The 17,067-nt window shown below is 42.7% G+C and overlaps 1 long non-coding RNA gene and 1 pseudogene across 1 annotated transcript; one reads left to right on the top strand and one right to left on the bottom strand.

The window, feature by feature from the left end:
* The first annotated feature begins 1,338 nt into the window (after positions 1 to 1,338).
* On the top strand, positions 1,339 to 5,713 carry LOC141997475 (uncharacterized). Its single transcript, XR_012641729.1, has 3 exons — positions 1,339 to 1,401; positions 4,452 to 4,566; positions 5,342 to 5,713. It is a non-coding gene; the product is annotated as an uncharacterized LOC141997475 (long non-coding RNA).
* Positions 5,714 to 8,377: 2,664 nt separating this feature from the next.
* Positions 8,378 to 15,406, bottom strand: LOC141997726 (olfactory receptor 5A1-like; annotated as a pseudogene).
* Between the last annotated feature and the right edge of the window lie 1,661 nt (positions 15,407 to 17,067).

Here is a 17,067-nt window from a genome sequence, read left to right on the forward strand (position 1 = left end):
ACATCATCCCCAACCCCACCACAGAGCCCACACCCCCAGCCAGAGCCCTCACCCCCTCCCGCACCCCGATGCCCAATTTTGTGAGCATTCATGGCCCGCCATACAATTTCCATACCCAGATGTGGCCCTCGGGCCAAAACGTTTGCCCACCCCGGTCTAGATAATACTTAGTCCTGCCCTGAGTGCAGGGGACTGGAATAGATGACCTCTGGAGCTCCCTTCCAGCCCTATGATTCTATGATTCTACGATCATTCTTTACGATAATATTTCTGGAAGGGATATTCCTTCAAGGGTTAAACCAATCTCTAACAATTGGTGACTCTGCTATGGGGGCAGATTACCCCACATCTGTGTACTGTTGGGTTACTGAGTCATCCTCTGAATCACTGGTTCTGGTCACTGCCAGAAAGAGGATTCTAGACTAGATGGCCAGTCTGACTCAATATGGCAATTCTTATGTTCCCATGACACAGACAATGGCAGTACAAGAAGTGAGCAGTGTTCTTCACCCACTTCCTTTATTTGAAGATCTCAGAGGATCTCATGGGCATCAACATTGGTTCTATTAATTTAAATGGAATTTATGGTCACAACAACTAAAGGTAACCCAGTCACGTCCAACATTAAAAAGTGTTAAACAAGCTTCAGAATCTGGCATACAGAGAGCTCAGCCTTCTTGGTGCTCTCAGATACACCATTAAGCACCTTTTTTTGCATTTAATAAACATACAGAACAGAAGGAAAAACAAATAAAGCTTTTGGAATGGAAGGTATTAAATGAGGCTTTTATTTTAACATTTTTGTCCCTTCCTCTTTAGCTGGGGAGAGTTTTTAGAAAGAACACACAGACAAAACCCACCCTTGTTTGACAGACTTTCTGATGGCATTAAAGATGGCAATAACTGTTCTTTTGGGTGAAGGAGAAGAAGTTAGCAGAGCTGAGCTGGAGCTGTCATTGCTGTTGTTAAACTCTGATCCTAGAAGACAAAACAAGAGAACCACACACACAAAAGGGGAGAGAAAAGAACACCAAAGATAGAAAATGCAGCTTCTGTCTCTGGCATTGACTCTCATTTGCAGCCTCACGGCTGGAGAGACACAGGTTTAGTACATGGTCTTATTAGCCACTGAGAGACCTGGCAAACTTGAACCAGCATTGAGCTGTGTCATAAATATAAAGGGAAGGGTAAACACCTTTAAAATCCCTCCTGGACAGAGGAAAAACCCTTTCACCTCTAAAGGGTTAAGAAGCTAGGATAACCTCACTGGCACCTGACCAAAATGACCAATAAGGAGACAAGATACTTTCAAAAGCTGGGGGGAGGGAAAAACAAAGCCTCTCTGGCTGTCTGTGTGATGCCTTTGCCGGGGACAGAACAAGAATGGAGTCTTAGAACTTAGTAAGTAATCTAGCTAGATATGCGTTAGATTCTGATTCCTTTAAATGGTTGAGAAAATAAGCTGTGCTGAATGGAATGTAGATTCCTGTTTTTGTGTCTTTTTGTAACTTAACGTTTTGCCTAGAGGGATTCTCTATGTTTTGAATCGGATTACCCTGTAAGGTATTTACCATCCGGATTTTACAGAGGTGATTCTTTTTACTTTTTCTTCTATTAAAATTCTTCTTTTAAGAATCTGAATGCTTTTTCATTGTTCTTAAGATCCAAGGGTTTGGGTCTGTGGTCACCTATGCAAATTGGTGAGGATTTTTATCAAGCCTTCCCCAGGAAAGGGGGTGTAAAGGTAAGGGAGGATTTTTAGGGGAAAGACGTTTCCAAATGGGCTCTTTCCCAGTAAAATACCGGTTAGACGTTTGGTGGTGGCAGTGATAAAGTCCAAGGGCAAAAGGTACAATAGTTTGTACCTTGGGGAAGTTTTAACCTAAGCTGGTAAAAGTAAGCTTAGGAGGTTTTCATGCAGGTCCCCACATCTGTACCCTAGAGTTCAGAGTGGGGAAGGAAACTTGACAGGCTGTTTAGAGCGTTGCTTTTAGCTGCCTCTTTCTGCTCACAGGCTCACAGCAGTGCTGCAAAATGTCCAGTCTTGTCCTGCCAAGCCACACTCTCATTAGACAGAAGGGGAAATAATAGGAAAGAGAAGAAATAAATAGACTGAGATAGTGGAAACTTATTATATAGATAGTACAGTATAGCGAGATCTTCTCCAGCAACTATTTTTGACATTTCTTTTAATTCCAAGAGGGGCCGAAAAGATGAAATGTCAAAATTTTCATGAGATGAAAAACTCTAAACGGTCTGGATGCAGAAGTGTCTAAACACTTCATTTTGAAATTTGGTTGTAACAAAACATTTCCTCTTAAGTGTCCATTTCAAATGAAAAAAATCATTTGGAATGAATATTTTTATTTCAAATGACCTTGAGATGAGTCATTTTATTTTCAAGTTAAGTGAAGATGTCAATTCAAAATGAAAGTTTTCATTTTAATTCGACATTTTGAAATAGAAACTTTCATTTCAGCTTGAGACGTCAAATCCCCTCCCCCAACAAAATAACATGAAATATTTTTCTTCAGAATTCATATTTTCCCACAGAAGTTTTCTATCTTGATGTAACACTTTCAGATTTTTTCCCACAGACATGGGGAAAATGTTGACCAGAACTAATAACCATAAAGGTAATCATGATTCTTGTCCTAAAAAAATGAGTCCAACACAGTGACACTTAGTAGGCAGGCCACCCTGCCAAACAGGAGGTGGCAGTAGCTCAGGCCTTGTCTACACTGCCACTTACAGCACTGAAACTTTCTTCGCTCCGGGGTGTGAAAAACACCCCCCTCCAAGCGATGCAAGTTTCAGCGCTGGAAAGTGGCAGTGTAGATAGTGCTACAATGCTGGGAGCCATTCCCCTCGTGGAGGTGGTTTTATTACAGTGTTGTGTCAGGATATAGATATTCAGGCCTATCTGTAAAGGCCTATACTCTAATTTAGGTGTATTCTTATCACTTAGCTAGTTATAGAGGTATAAAAGAGAGAATCAAAATCACTGTCTGCCGGTGTAAGGTCCTTCTCTTACTGTGACAGTCTGAGGCCCTGGGCTTAGGCTAAGGCCCTTGGCTAAGCAGCAGAGGCAGCCATAATCTGGGAAGCAACCAGTCACATCCTCACATTCCAAACTAGTCACATTGAAATAAGGTGTTATTGGGCTGTTAGGAATACAATCCTGGCCTGATAATGCCTATCACCTCCAGAGAAAGGGAAGAGCCTAGGGGATGTAAAAGGAAGTTTAGTTTGACAGTTTTCTGTTCAGTAAGAACTCACTTATCAATAGACACAGCTGGGAAACCCTTATGTCTTTATAGATGTAGTTGTGAAATCCTCACTTCTGTATTGTTTTGTCATTATAGTTCCCACTTTGCTATTGTTTATTTGCATGGTCTCTGTCTTGTTCTGTGATTGTTTCTGTCTGCTGTATAATTAATTTTGCTGGGTGTAAACTAATTAAGGTGGTGGGATATAATTGGTTAAATAATCATGTTACAATATGTTAGGATTGGCTAGTTAAATTTCAGTAAAATGATTGGTTAAGGTATAGCTAAGCAGAACTCAAGTTTTACTATATAGTCTGCAGTCAATCAGGAAGTAAGGGCGGCAATGGGAACAGGGACACAGGTAAGGCTCTGTGGTATCAGAGCTGGGAAGGGGGACACTCAGGAAGGAAACTGGAATCATGCTTGCTGGAAGTTCACCCCAATAAACATCGAATTGTTTGCACCTTTGGACTTCGGGTATTGTTGCTCTCTGTTTATGCGATAAGGACCAGGGAAGTGAGTGGGTGAAGGACTAAGCCCCCTAAGACGTTGGAAGAGCTTTCTCCCAGCGCTGGAGCCGCGACTACACAGCCACGTTAAAGCGCTGACGTGGCAGCACTTTAACATCGGCTGTGTAGACATACCCTCAGTCATGTTTTTTGTCTACTCAATGAGCTGGATGCAAAAGTTGTGAATTTTGATGAGAAAGAGATACATGATTTTTTCATGAAAATATTCCCATTTTCAACCAGCTCTTTCATTTTTTTGAAGAATGTGAAAGAAGAAATTCTCTCTGTCAAACCAGAAGGAGAGGGTGGTGTCTTTCTTAACTGGGACAGGGAGTGCATTCTGTCAGTAGTAGGCTGGCACGGGAAGAGATAAGGAACTACCAGTGGGATGATAGTGTGGTTCAAGGCAAGGACAGAGATCGAAGAGATCAGGCTTCAACTTTGTTAGGAGAATGTGAAGTAAATAGGGTAGAGACTAAACAATAATAATCTTGCTTCTGAGCATGCTTTTAGTTTAAACAGGCTGAATAGGCAAGCAAGAGAATGTAAGTGAAAGCACAAGGCTGCACCCTCCCTCCTTCTATCGGCATATAGAGATAAACCTGACTGGTGTGGAGGGCTTTGGAATAAGCTTGCTTGTTTAGCCTCAATAAACCCATCGACTTGCCTGCAGACTGGACTCTGGAGTGTTCTTTTCCAGCCAACTGTGTCTGGGAACTGAGAGGGAGGAGGGAGCTGGACCTCTGCCAACATCTTGGTGCCATGACTCAGATACACTTCCCTGGATGGTAAGTAATACAGTAGCAGCCAGGTAAGTCCCCTGCATCACTGTCTGCACAGCTGTTTGACGTGGGTATGGTGGGCTCTCATGAAGGGACTTGCAGGTTCTCGAAAACTGGGGTAACTGATTTTTTAAACAGGTGGCTATGGAGGAATCAGGGCCCATACCAGGTACAGGGGTCAACCTGGACAGAGATTGAGAAGGAGGTGGGTGAGGTGTTAGAAGATCCCAAGAGATAGGACTTTATACAGAGTAAAACAAATTTATTTGGGGTTTGGATACCATTGGGAACTGGGGGCCGGAGATAGATGACCTGCTGAGCAGTTTTTGGTTAAAGTCTGCAGCTTTGGGGACATGAACCAGAGCTGGGTCTGTGTTGCAGCAGGCTAGCATGTCTGGCTCAACAAGGCAGGGTTCTGAGTCCCAAGCTGGCAGGGAAAACAGGCTCAGAGGTAATCTCAGCACATCAGGTGACAGTCTCAAGGGGATCTCTCTGACAAAACCAGTCACAGGCTGTGGATGGGATTATGTTTAATAATCCAGGACATATGTGTAACCACTCACCGAATACCCACCTGTGAATTATTAAAGTGGGAAGAGGAATTGGAATCAATTCCAGCAATATGGACAGATTGGTTAAGGGAGAGTGTAGAGGGGGAACGGAAATGTCAGTAGACTGTATATGCATCCGAAGTGAGCTGTAGCTCATGAAAGCTTATGCTCAAATAAACTGGTTAATCTCTAAGGTGCCACAAGTACTCCTTTTCTTTTTGCGAATACAGACTAACACAGCTGCTACTCTGAAACCTGTATATGGAATGGATCAAGAGCCTTTACTCCGGCAGATTGGAAATCTATCAGAAAATATTACATGGCGGGCTGGAGGTAATGGTATAATAAATGGAGGTGTCACAGAGACATCATGGCATCTCAGTGATGATGAGGTTGAGTATTGGATTAACTCATTGTATTCCTTACAGTGGTATCAATCAAAAGGGCACCAAAATTTGACATTCCAGACACCAGGGGTGTTGGAACCAAGAGGTGTCCCCTGATGTAAATGTCATTTGTCCACATGTAATGATGAGGACAACATGGATCAATATAAACGGAAATGCTGGTGTGGAGCTAAAAATCACTCTAGGGGCACACACAGGGAAATTAAATCTAACTGGTTTGCAAAATGTAACCCTACAGATGGTGTAGATGCCCATCTTGAAAAATCCAGACCTGAACTGGCCACAGCCCAGAGCTAAAAGTATTCCCTGACAGGCAGACCTGAGGGAGCCTTTATGGAAGTGGGTGCAACTAGCACTCTTTAATGTGTCCTTTTGATCTGTTACATGGGTAGTCCGTCCCAGTGAGTGGTGGGTGGGCCGGCTATATCCCAACTGCAGCACATCCATAGAATGGTTGAAACAATAATTTAATAGGTGGGTGAGAGGACATACAGAAAAGAGGATTATGGTCAACAATAAACAAGGGAATGGAGCATGGACCTTGGGGGAAAATTGGGCAACGAAGCATTTGATGAGTCACAATGTGAAATTGCAACAAGAAATTAATGAATTGATGGTACATCAAGTAGCTGCAATTGCAGATGGGTGGGAAGTAGCAAAATGAATCTATGGATTGCTGATTGGGCAGGACAGTTGGTGAAATAGGCAGGAGATAGTTTTAGACGTTTGATGTGGGGAGAGGTGTGTATGGGAATGCAGAATGTTCAAGTAATGATATTAATAAATGTTATGAGGGACGCACAGTTGGGACAGTGACTATCAGTTTTAAATCATGGAGCTAGCCCATACCTATCAACACTTGCAAAAAACATGCCCGTCCACATGGAAAACAACATCCCCAACCTGTAAGGCTAGCACTGTGATACCCTGGGAGGGAAATGCAACCAAAGTAGTCCCCATGAGCCTGACGGGAGTGCAGGAAAAGAGAGGGATTCGATGGGAACCCTTGGAGAATCAATGGGTAGGATGGAATGGTATAAATTGGACCATAATTGAATAAAACAACTGTGTATTCAGGGGGGGATATATGGATATGGCCCACCTCAATGGTGTCAGAGAAACAAAATGTGTGGCCTATTGCAAAGGGGGAACACTTAAATGTGATGTGTATGGGATATGGAGTGTTCTCCTGGGAATGCATGTAACACTCCTGCAATGTAACACTAGAGGGAAGAAACACAACAGCACATAACCGAACTGCACGCACCTATAAGCTGTTACCAGGACTATGGTGCACAAATGGGTCACTGGAACAAATTGTTGTGAATACCCGGACCAGTGTGTACTACCCCATCCCACAACAAGTGGTCGAGTTGGTTTGGAAGATACCAAATTTTACTATTGACATTGAAAGGACTTATAATATGGACAAAAGCACTCAAAAATTGCAAGAGCTGCTCCCTGCAACTGCTGACAATTGCACGCGTTTCAGAACAATGCTGAAAGAATTCTAGCCATGTCAAAGAAGGAGGAGAAGTGCAAGGGTGGTGGCCAAAATGATGGACTATATTTCATTGAGCAGGACATTCGATATTGCTATGAATTATCATGACACTTGGCCTACTATTAAGTGTTGCTTTTGCAACACTTAGAAGGCAGTGGGCACAGGGGGATATGGCAGTGAAATCAAGAATAGCCATCAATGGGAAGCCTGAGACACTGATTGGAATAGTGCGGAATGCCTGTATGAAGGAAGGTGCAGGGCACTAACTCACAGTAGGGCACATCAATCAACAGCACATTCCATCTTGATACCTGGCCCTATCAGGAAACGTGCTGCCATATGTCCTATGTTTTTCCCAGGATGCCTGGGCAGCGTCTCTTCTACCCCATGGGCCTGCTGAGTTCAATGGAGCCTGTCATAAATATAAAGGGAAGGGTAAACCCCTTTAAAATCCCTCCTGGCCAGAGGAAAAATCCTCACCTGTAAAGGGTTAAGAAGCTAGGATAACCTTGCTGGCACCTGACCAAAATGACCAATGAGGAGACAAGATACTTTCAAAAGCTGGGTGGAGGGAAAAACAAAGAGTCTGTCTGTGTGATGCTTTTGCCGGGGACAGAACAGGAATGGAGTCTTAGAATTTAGTAAGTAATCTAGCTAGATATGCGTTAGATTATGATTTCTTTAAATGGCTGAGAAATTAAGCTGTGCTGAATAGAATGGATATTCCTGTCTGTGTGTCTTTTTGTAACTTAAGGTTTTGCGTAGAGGGATTCTCTGTGTTTTGAATCTAATTACCCTGTAAGGTATTTACCATCCTGATTTTACAGACGTAACAGTAACAAAGAAGTAACCATAAAAAGAATCACTTCTATTAAAATTCTTCTTTTCAAGAACTGAATGCTTTTTTCATTGTTCTTAAGATCCAAGGGTTTGGGTCTGTGGTCACCTATGCAAATTGGTGAGGATTTTTAATCAAACCTTCCCAAGGAAGTGGGATGCAAGGGTTGGGAGGATTTTGGGGGGAAAGACGTTTCCAAACAATGCTTTCCTAATAAAAATAAACCCAGATAAATGTTTGGTGGTGGCAGTGGAAGTCCAAGGGCAAAGGGTAAAATAGTTTGTACCTTGGGGAAGTTTTAACCTAAGCTGGTAAAAGTAAGCTTAGGAGGTTTTCATGCAGGTCCTCACATCTGTACCCTAGAGTTCAGAGTGGGGAAGGAACCTTGACAGAGCCACACCGATTTACACCAGCTGAGCCTTTGACCCAAACTGTCAGATACCTGAGCTGAGAATCTCCAAAACGCAAGTTACCCACAGTTTTATGCTCTTTGATTTTTTTTTAAATAAGATCAACACTACTTGAGAAACTTGAATTTCCCCAGTAATTTCCCCCCAGCTGTTTTCATCTGTATTTTCAGGCTGTAGATGATGGTATTTCACATCGGGGTCAAGATGTTGTACTGGATGGAAAACATTTCATCCACAACCATGGAGGAGACTGAGCTGGGTTTTGTGTACTGTACAGAACCTGTCGGGTACCATAAACCAACCACAATCAGGGGGGAGCTGCAGGTGGAGAAGGCTTTACAGCTGCCCTCCGCAGAGCGTATCCTCAGGATGGTGGTGATGATGTGAATGTAGGAGATCAGGGTGAAGAGTAAGGAGCTTGATCCAAGTATAACAACAGAAGTGAGAAGCACCACTTGATTGGTGAGGGTCTCAGTGCAGGACAGATGCAATAGGGGAGGGAGCTCACAGCTGAAATGGCTGATTTGATTGGGGCCACAGAAGTGCAAGCTGAGGGCTAAACCTCTGTTAAGCAGGGAATTTATGAAGCCTATTGCCCATGCCCCACTTACCAGCAGAACACAGATCCCTTTGCTAATGGTCTCCATATAACACAATGGGTCACCGATGGCAGTGTAGCAGTCATACACCATTACTGAGAGAATAAAAATGTCAGCACCAGTAGGCAGGAAAATGAAGACTATCTGGACAATGCAGCCATCAGAAGAAACGATTTTGTGCTCTGCTAGGAAATTCACCAACATCCTAGGGACAATGGCTGAGGAAAAGCAGATATCGACAAAGGATAAATGAGACAGGAAGGGTGTGAAGGTGAGGATCAGCCCTTATCAGTAGGATCACCACGTTCGCCACAAGCGTGATTAGGTAAATAACTATAAACACCAGGAATAGGAAAATCTGCATCTGTGGGTCACTGGAAAGTCCCAGGAGAATAAATGTAGTCACTTTGGTTTGATTCCAACTCAGGAAATCTGACCTGTCAGACTGAGGGAAAAAATAATGAAATTAACACAGAAGTAAATTGAAATGGCCTGTCGAAATCATCTGACCAAAAGGATTAATGTAAACCGAGGCTGACTACATCCTATAAAATGTGTGCTGTAAAAAGACAAAATGGGCTAGTTGCACAGAACGACTTTGGCACCTACCTACCATTTTAGGTGCCTAAATCCCAGAATCAGTCCCCACTGGTACTCACAAAAACCCTGCTCAGCTGTGACATTGAGGGACCCCTATGTCAGTCTGTCCCAGTCTCTCCTGTTGAAGCTGCTCCACTGTGGTTAAATAATAAAAGAGGCTTTGGAGCAGAGGCACTGGATACTCAGCCGTCTGCATTGGAGGGTGAGTGCTCTAACCACCAGAATATACAGTCATTCATGCTCTTGCTGTCTCTCTCTGACCCAATATCTCTTTAATCTGTCCCACTAACTTCAACAGAGCTACATCTGATTTACACCAGCTGAAGATTTGACCCATTGACACCTATGGAGCTATGGATGATTCACACCAGCATGGGATCTGGCCATTCTATAAATACTTTACAAAAAATACAGAATGTGATATCGTAGAATTTTATTGGATGGATTCCTATTAACATCTCTAGGATTCTAGAAGAAGAAGACAAAGACAAAGAAGACGAGGAGAAGGCAGTGGAAGTGGAAGAAACCTCCAAGGCCTAGAAATTCTGGTTTAGCACCCAGCAGGGTATAGTCTGTCAACCCAAACTAATATGGAGAATACAGGTAATTGATAAATATTATTAATGCCATAAAGGGGTGGGGGGGGGAATCAGACAAGCTTATCTAGGACAGCCTCCTCCCCTAGCAGGGTGAGTTGTGTGGAGGTAGGCAAGCCCAAGTATCATTCAGCTGTTCAAATAAACAACCAGAGATCATTAGCGACAAGAGAGAGTGAAAAGGACTCATCTTATAAACCAAAAAGTGATCTGAGGTTGTCTTTTGCAAAACCAGAAGAGAGGCTGAAGCAAACAAATGCTCCAACACTGGAAGGAGAGAAATGACAACACAGAGAAAGAAATGAAGGAGCATAGACTCACTGCACAACTGAGAGCTTTATTCCAAAGAGGAGAATTTATGCAAATGGAGATTGAAAACCTGAAAAGGGAGGTTAGTCATGTAGAACTACATGCAAACATTTTGGTAGAAGCAATGATACAGGATAAACAGAAACCAGCAAAGGAAGAAAAATTGAGGAAAAATATGAATGAAACAGCACCTGAAGAAAGTACAGGAAATATGAATAATTTGTTGATTGAGATCATGCAAAGTATAACAGACATTGAGGATTGACCAGTGTTGCCAAGTATGAAATTTGTACACCAGGAAAGACTGGATGATAACACAAGCACTTAATGAAGGACTCAAGGAAACTGTGGAGTAAAACCACCAATAGCCGGTAGAATTATATAATTTATGCTACAGTAACAGTAGCAGCTCATCAGCGTAAGATCAAGCCATCTGAGGATGTGAGCCATCTTTCATGGCAATGAAGGTTAAAGCAGAAGAGTAAGCTTTTATATCAGCCTACGGGATGCATGAGAAAAACCATCCGAAGAGATAAGAGAAGCAAATGGCCTTGGAGATAGCAGCTGGATGAGAGAGTCATCAAGGAACAATGTAAATGAAAACTGATCCATCTGAGTTATAGCCTTGAAAGATATTGAACACAAAGTTATTAGTACCAAGAGAACAGTCTCTTCACCAGAGACCCAAGGAGATTCTTTGATCTGATGGATGTTAAAAACAGAATAGGCAAAAATAGAGAGCCAATAAATGAAGTGGAATAGTTTCAGTACTACTGGAAAGAAATCTGGTCTGAGACTGTGCAACATAATCAGACAGTGAACCGGATTAAAAATGAGAGGAAAAAATTACAAAAATCACACCCCAGAGGAATACCAGAAAGATCAAAGAAAGAAAGAAAGAAAAAGAAAGAAATGAGGTACTGAGAGGAATGAAAAATTGGAAAAAAAACTCAGACCAGCTGGTATGTTTGGATTCTGGATGAAACGTCTTAGAAACACTCCATGATTGTTTATTTTAAAAAAAGAAAAAGGAGTACTTGTGGCACCTTAGACACTAACCAATTTATTTGAGCATGAGCTTTCGTGAGCTACAGCTCACTTCATCGGATGCATACAGTATGCATACTGTATGCATCCGATGAAGTGAGCTGTAGCTCACGCTCAAATAAATTGGTTAGTGTCTAAGGTGCCACAAGTACTCCTTTTCTTTTTGCGAATACAGACTAACACGGCTGTTACTCTGAAACCTGTTTATTTTAAAAACTTCATAAAATGTTTGAAGAACGGATTTCCAGGGTGGATGATGACAGGGACAACTCTCCCCATACAGAAAAGAAAGACAGACACAGTGATCCTAAGAATTATAGACTGACCATATGTTTACCCACTATATGGAAACGTCTAACAATTCTGGCAAAAAAAATCTGGAAAGTGCCAGTTACCAATGGAATGCTGGTTCCTGAGCAAAGAGACAGTACAGTAAATGTGAAAGGGACAAAAACCAGCCCAGGCCGAACAGGAGGATCACATGAGTTGCAAACAAAGAAAAAGTTAGTGATTGTGTGGATAGACTACCTTCAAGGCATACAAAAGCATCTCACAATCATGGATCACTGAGACACTGAAAATGCCCAAGGCTCATCCAAAGATCATTTCCTTTCTGCAGCAATCTATGTTTAACTGGAGCACTTGACTCTCACTGGAAGGGACTCATTGATGAGCTCTAAATTAAAAGAAATCTTTCAAGGATATGCCTTAGCACCAGTGCTGTTTGTGGTAGCCATGGTGCCACTGGCACAGATCTTGTTGAGATATGATAAATTGTGGTGATCAGCAAAGAGCAATGACCAGTTAACCATTTGTTAGACATGGGCAATCTGAAACTCCATGAACAGTCACGAAAAGGGGCTACAAAGATGGATAATATGTGGAAAAGTTTGGTGAAGATATAGAGCTACTGATTGGCTTGGCTAACTGTGTGTCAGCATCTGTAAAGATGGCCAGACTGGTACAATCTGATGACATACACGTTAATGGAGGAACTGTCCATGCTATCTCAGCACGACCCCTACAAATATCTTAGAATCAGGGAACTGTCAGCGCTACAACATAAGAAATTGAGAGACAAAGCAAGGAAAGAATATTGCAGATGTGTAAGAACTACTCTATGGACAAAACTCCAGTCTTAAGAATTTGATCTGAGCCATTAATATGCGGGTGACGCCAGCAGCACACAAGATGGCTGGAATAGTCAAGTGGAATCAAGAGGAGAAGAAAAATGTATGTATCAGCAACAGCTGCCTTGCTTGGATGTCAGAGTATTGACGGGTTTCAGAGTAACAGCCGTGTTAGTCTGTATCCGCAAAAAGAAAAAGGAGTACTTGTGGCACCTTAGAGACTAACCAGTTTATTTGAGCATAAGCTTTCGTGAGCTACAGCTCACTTCATCGGATGCATACTGTGGAAGCTGCAGAAGACATTATATACACACAGAGACCATGAAACAATACCTCCTCCCACCCCACTCTCCTGCTGGTAATAGCTTATCTAAAGTGATCATCAAGTTCGGCCATTTCCAGCACAAATCCAGGTTCTCACCCTCCACCCCCGCACACACAAACTCACTCTCCTGCTGGTAATAGCTCATCCAAAATATCCACTCTCCCATAATGTATAGGGAGAGTGGATACTTTGGATGAGCTATTACCAGCAGGAGAGTGAGTTTGTGTGTGTATGGGGGTGGGGTGGTGAGAAAACCTGGATTTGTGCTGGAAATGGCCCACCTTGATTTTCATGCACGTTGTAAGGAGAGTGGTCACTTTGGATAGGCTATTACCAGCAAGAGTGAGTTTGTGTGTGTGGTTTTTGGAGGGGGGTGAGAGAACCTGGATTTGTGCAGGAAATGGCCCACCTTGATCATCATACACATTGTGAAGAGAGTGGTCACTTTGGATGGGCTATTACCAGCAGGAGAGTGAGTTTGTGTGTGCGGGGGTGGAGGGTGAGAACCTGGATTTGTGCTGGAAATGGCCGAACTTGATGATCACTTTAGATAAGCTATTACCAGCAGGAGAGTGGGGTGGGAGGAGGTATTGTTTCACGGTCTCTGTGTGTATATAATGTCTTCTGCAGCTTCCACAGTATGCATCCGATGAAGTGAGCTGTAGCTCATGAAAGCTCATGCTCAAATAAATTGGTTAGTCTCTAAGGTGCCACAAGTACTCCTTTTCTTTTTGAGAGTATTGACGAGCAACCAAGGCATGGACAAAATGTAAATCCCATGATGTGACAAAGGGGAAATTCTGCTATCTGTGGAGGAAGCACTTGATAATGAAGAATATTATATCAAAATATGTGAGGAGTCAATCAGAATAAAGATCTGATCATGTTAACAAGCAATGATTGAGCTGCATCCTAGCCCAAGAAATCATGAAAGAAAGGAGAAAGGATACTGCTAGAAAAGACTGGAAAGATGTACACAGAAATCAATGCACAGACAATGGCGGAGAGAGATCAAGCCTATTCATGACAGAAGGATCCCTCAAAAGAGAAGCAGAAAGCCTCATTATGAGTGGACAAGAAAAAAAAAGCCTTAAATCTTAATTCTGTAAGAAGTAAGAATGATTGACAGGACTGCTCCTTGAAGTACAGAATGGGTTTTAAAAAGGAACAGATGGTGGAACAAGTATTAAGCAGCTGCTAGAGCCTATCTGGGAGAGAATATAGGAATAGACACAGTGAAGTGAATGAAGAGGGTAAGATGTTATGGGATATGGCAATTGTCACAGACAGAATGAGAATGACATAGTTCGAGAAAAGAAGACAAAACAAGCCTGTGTACATTGATGTTGCCATGCCAGCAGACAGCAACATAAAAAAGAAACAAGGAGAGAAGATGCTGAAGTATGAAGAACTCTGCCTCGAAGGGGAGCACTTATGGAAAAGTGGAACAAAGACAATCCCAGCAGTTAATGGAGCACTTGGAGAGATCCCTATGGTATGGACATGTTCAGACTGCAAGACATCATGGTCAGTGACTTACAGCACACAGCACTCTCAGGCACCAGGAGAATGTGAAAGAAAGTCAAAGGAGAATGAATAAATTTGAGCAACTAAAATGCAGGAAATCTGCAGAGGGTTTAACAAATGTCCAGACTACCCAAACCTACAAAGTCCGTTCAGCCAGGATTTATTGGTGACTCATGTGGATACATTTTAGTCAGCAGCTTTCTCTTTTTTCAGCTTCAAGATTTAGTATGGTGTAAAAGCTATTTCTTTTTAAAAAATCCACCATATGTAATACTGAGAGACATTCATAATAATGTGCCCAGCAAACACTCTAGGCACGCTGACATGATTTAAAAAAGAGGGGTACGACTGAACGTTAAAGGGAATTTTATGCTTAAATCACTTAAGTGCCTTTGAAAATCTGACCCACTGGCACTTCTGACTCAGTGTCCCGCAAGTCTGAATATCAGGCTGCTCACACATAAGAGAATCTCTCCTGCCATCTTGGAAGCGAGTGACTATTTTGACATTGATTTTTAGTGGAACTGAGAATGGAGACAATGTTCTGTCCAATGTCAAATCTATGTTTAACCCCGAATTCCTCCCAGAGACAAACTAAATCTTTTCCCCTTTATCAGCTCAGACAAACACCCAAGGGACAAGATCTTGTGCTAGAACGTGAATGTCACCACAGGCAGATTCTGTGAAAAGTAAATTCCAAAGCTAAGTGCCTGCTCCAGAGAATGCCCTGCAACCCCCTAAAACACACACACACACACACACACGCACCAACTGATCTCGTTTGTCATTGTGGTGAGCGAGCGAAAGTAGCTGGGTTGCCAGCCATGGCCCCTGTGCTGTAACTGACTGTGCGGGAGCAGACTGCTGCATCCAGGCAGAAGTCAAGGGGACCTTGCAGAGATATCCACCCCGAAACAAGTGGGGCAGCATCTGGTCCTTTGAAATTGAAACAGAAAGATTACAAGTAATAAAATATGAATCAACTCACCTGCCTTTTGAACATGGATCATACATATGGTGAGATCATTCTGACCTGTGATTTCTCTTTCTGTTTTCTTAGTTTACCTACTAGTGTATGGAATTGGCTACTTAGCCTGTCTATCTGCGTCTGGAATGCAGCATCTCAGGAAATCCAGTGTGTCAATGGATGTGACCCTTGCACCCTTTCCCTAGAGCAGTGAAACCACTCCAGGTGTGTAGGGTTATCTGTGGAAGTGGAACAAAGGTGACTCCAAGACTAATAGTTGATTTCTTGAGAACTGAAACCTGTTTAAATGCTGTTTTGGTCTGCCTGGGACAAGATTCCTGAAGTTCACTCTCTGTCATGAGCTCCCGGTAACACTGGGCTGGGTCAGCCCTTAAGCAATGCTCTGTAGAGTGTGACAATGAGAGCAATGGGGCTTGGATTATCACAGGGGTTAAGCATCCAATCTCAGCAACTGTCCATAAAAAAGGTGTGGATTTAGGCCTCTATTTTCAAAACAGCCTAAGGAGCTAGACACCCTAATAGCAAATCATTTCATCTCCCCTACAGTGCTTGGAAGCTCCGAGCCAAATAAATATAATTACCACAAGAAGGCAACATAGCCAGCGAGACTTAAACTTCACTAATAAATGGACACAGGTTGGGAATGGGGAAAAGGAGTAAATAGACTGTATATGATGGTGGTGAATAATAAAGGAGGAGATAAATTGTAAGTAAGTTTATTTCTGAAAATACAAAGCCAATGTCTGTAAAACACAAGGTCCATGCACTGCTAAAGTCCAATAAACCCAGCTTCCTCTTACCATGTCATCCCAAAGTTGTGGGGACCCTAGTACCCGTGTTTCAAGAGTTACAACTCTGGCCTTGGTGCAACTGTTTCATGGAATGTATTTGTGTCCCTGCAGATGTACCCAAGGGGGTCATAGAAGGTTTGCATGAACAGAGAAATGTTACAACTTACCACAGGGATTCTTTTAGATCAAGGGTGATTTGTGGTGCTCTAAAGAAAGGCAGATGGTCCCTCTACATTAGGGCTGGGGGACACCGACTAGAATAAAGAGATGGGGAAGAATGCAATGCTTAGATTCATAGATTCTGATGCCAGGAAGGACCATTGTGCTAATCTAGTCTGGCCCCCTGTATAACAAAGGCCAGAGAACTTCTCCAAAATAATTCCTGGAACATATCTAGGATGCTGCCCACACTATATCTCTCTCTCTCCTGTGGATGAATATAAGGTTCAAGCCAAGCATGTGTGTTTTATCTGGCCAGACTGATCCAGCACACACAGGTTGTAATTTTCAAGGCTACCAGAGGGTATGATTTCCAGCTGGGCCTAAGGGAGTTAGCTACCCAACTCCCAATGAATTTCAGTTTGAGTTGGGCACCGGATTTCCTTAAGCTCCTTTGTGAATCCCAGCTGGATGTCTAACTCCCTTAGGCTGTCTGTGAGAAAGGATCAGACCTGGATACATCAGGCCAAATTCTCCCATCACTTTCACTGAGGCAAATCCCAAGTTGCTGCACTGAAGTTGTGGGAGAGAGATCAGTGCAAAAAAACTGGCATGAGTGAACTATCCGGTCAGTCGTTTGTCCTTCTGTTAACCACACTAGTTAGGTGCTGAGTCATGCATACCCTCAGATGTGCCTAACCCTGAAAATCCTCACACATGTGAGTA

This window comes from Natator depressus, chromosome 13 (assembly GCF_965152275.1).
Source record: "Natator depressus isolate rNatDep1 chromosome 13, rNatDep2.hap1, whole genome shotgun sequence".
NCBI lineage: Eukaryota > Metazoa > Chordata > Testudines > Cheloniidae > Natator > Natator depressus.